The sequence below is a fragment of the Centruroides vittatus genome, unplaced genomic scaffold (assembly GCF_030686945.1).
Source record: "Centruroides vittatus isolate TY-2023 unplaced genomic scaffold, ASM3068694v2 contig_1727, whole genome shotgun sequence".
NCBI lineage: Eukaryota > Metazoa > Arthropoda > Arachnida > Scorpiones > Buthidae > Centruroides > Centruroides vittatus.
Genome location: NW_027121050.1, coordinates 53,306 through 56,213, shown reverse-complemented (window position 1 = coordinate 56,213; position 2,908 = coordinate 53,306). Strand labels below are relative to the sequence as shown.

Here is a 2,908-nt window from a genome sequence, read left to right as displayed (position 1 = left end):
TTTCTTTGTTCTGTACTTTAATTGGATTCTTGTTGTCTGCCTTCACGTCTGCTGTAAAGTATTTTTATCGAAATTCCAGTGTTTACATTTGCAGATTTTTTAACAGTTACATTTCTTTTTTCAGATGCAAACGTCTTTTCAAGACATCGGAAGATTTGCTGACTGCGATCTCAAATTGGAACAGAAATTAAAGGTTCGATGTATTTAAAATATATGTTTATGTGGTAAATCGTGTATTACCTTTCCGTGTAGTTATAATACGTTAATAGACATTAATAACTTTTCAGATTTTGAATTTTATGAAAAGATTCGGTAAAGAATCGCTGTGCCTCTCTTTCAGAAATTGCTTTAAGATTACAAAAAAATTTCCATTAAAGGTAATTTTTCTAACGAAATTTAGTAATTTCCTAGGTTTTTTTTTATAATTTAAACGTTGATACCTTATTGAATTCCTCATTTAAACATTTCAGATGGGAAGTTCTCTCCATTCCATATTTTCCGGTCTTTTAAATATACAGAAGGCGTCGAAACATAGGACTTAATTACTCGAAAGAATATTATTATTTTGAAAGACGACTCTAAATGACAATTATTTGTTAAACTGCCACTTCGCAATCACTAACATTTATTAGAATTTACAACTAATTCACTGGAAACGTCCGATGTTGAGTTTATTTCTTCTCATCAGCTGTCATTTAACGAAGATTCGCGCGATGTTGCAAGTTAGGAAATTTGGCGCCGTGATAAGTAATAAATTTAATTTTACCATCGGCATCCGAAAATTGAGCGAGAAACTCGTGAAAATACGTAGTAATATACGTGTAGATCTATAGATGTATAATACTCGACGATAAAGACGCGTAACGATTGTATGATTTAATAATGTAGTGTCTATGATTAACAATGTGAAATAGACTGTGAAATAATTTAATTTTAAAATTCACTGTTGTGAATTATAATTTATCAAAAGACATTCGACGGTAAAAGTCTATAAAACCGCATTTATAGAGATAAATTTCGACAGAATTCTGTTGTAAATAGAAATGTATTGGCCTAATTGGTCGAAATAAATGTATCGAACAGTAATGTACCGAACATCGATTAAGATGAAAGACACGATCGATTGTTTTCTGTTATTTTAAATTTAAAATAGTTGTTTTCAATTATGTAACGATTTGTTGAATTATAATCACAAAACACAAAATTTAAACGTTTATAAGCAATAATAAAATGAATCGTGTTAAATCTATTCCTTTCAGCGTTTTCTGCTACGTGTAAACGATTAGAAATTAAGTAATTTGGTACGAGAGGTGGACGTGAGGCTCTGTCTCTTATTTATATTAATTATTATAATTTTGAATAATCTATTAAATAATTTATAACCATATAAAAAAAAAGAATTAGCCCTGTTTCATTAACACCGATTAATGATCATTCTAACATTCACCTCGGATGAAAGGTCGGGAAAGTGAAGTCATACACGGCAAAAGGTGTTCGAAACGTTTTCCATAAAACACAAAATCTGCGTAAACGAAAACAAATATGTTAGATCTAGGCCAGTCCTTTAATTCCTATCTACCTAGCACTATGTACATCGAGAGAGAGTTTACAAATATTCTACTCAAAACACCTCCGAGAGAGATGTTGTCCTTTATGTCGGAACAAGGAGTATTATATATGGCGTTGTCGTATGGAATCCAGCCGTTATCTTCTATGGCCCTGGGGATGGATGTCCGCCGATTACGGCACGACGGTAGACTGGTGTCGCCCGCTTCTAGGGCGGGTAGAGCATCTTCTCGCTTCCACGAGACGAACGCCGGGAAATGCGGGTGCTTCGTCCTTGTATTCGTTTCTGGCCTCAGAAAATGATCGGGTGAGTTCTCGTTTAGTGACGAATCTGCAGGCGTGAGGACAGAGGTTTCTATCGATAACGTTACGATGTCGTTTAGACGGAGCTGTCCTGACCATATTTGGTTCGAGACGCGTAAGATTCATTCTATTCACTTGTTGGACAGTTGACTTACCCCTCTCCTCACAATAGGTCGTTTAATTTACCACTCCATTGTTATAATACTTTCACAGTTGTTGATGAAAAGAGTGATATTCAATCCGTTTTCTGCGTGATGTTTTCTTAACGTTGGTGCCAGAGGAATACGCTTAAAAATTCCTTAAACAAAATAAAATTAGAACTGTGTTAATAAATCTAATTTTTCTTTATTTTGATCTTTAAAGTCACATCTCGTCCTATATTCGAGTAAATACGGTAGGTCTTTCGTTAGTTATAATTTAAAAAATCATTACACAAATGAAAACAATTATTTTAAATTTGAAATACGCAATAACAGAAAGCAATCGATTGTGTTTTCCTTCCTAAACGATATTCAGCACACTACTGTTCGATACATTAATTTCGACCATTTTGGCCAATACATTTTTATTTACAAGAGATAATTCGGTTGAAATGAATGCAATAGCTTGGAATTTTACGATCAATATTTGATATAATGAAATCTTAGACGTATTTCGAAACCGTGCCGGTAGTTTTTGTTGATTCGTAAACTCCATAAGGTTTAGATACACGGACAGTTGGCACTTGGCAATTGCCGAGTGTCCGTGTATCTAAACCTTATGAAGTGTATGAATCAATCAAAAAATAAAAAATAAAATGTTTTTTTGACGAATTGTAATTCACGACGTTGTATTTTAAAATTAATCTTGCGAGTATTTTAAAACATCGTACGGTTTTCATCAAATACTGTACTAAATTCTCATACAATATTATTATTGTACTTACATTATGAATACAAACTTTACATAAACATATTGTATAGATTACACGGTATGTCAAATCTAATTGTTTTCTACACTAAAATATTACGAAATACTTTTTATTAGTGTGCTACTATTT

The 2,908-nt window shown here is 32.8% G+C and overlaps 1 long non-coding RNA gene across 1 annotated transcript; it reads left to right on the top strand.

The window, feature by feature from the left end:
- LOC136969127 (uncharacterized) lies at positions 1-377 on the top strand. The gene is made up of 3 exons (XR_010879769.1): positions 1-53; positions 125-193; positions 288-377. It is a non-coding gene; the product is annotated as an uncharacterized lncRNA (long non-coding RNA).
- The last annotated feature ends 2,531 nt before the right edge of the window (positions 378-2,908 follow it).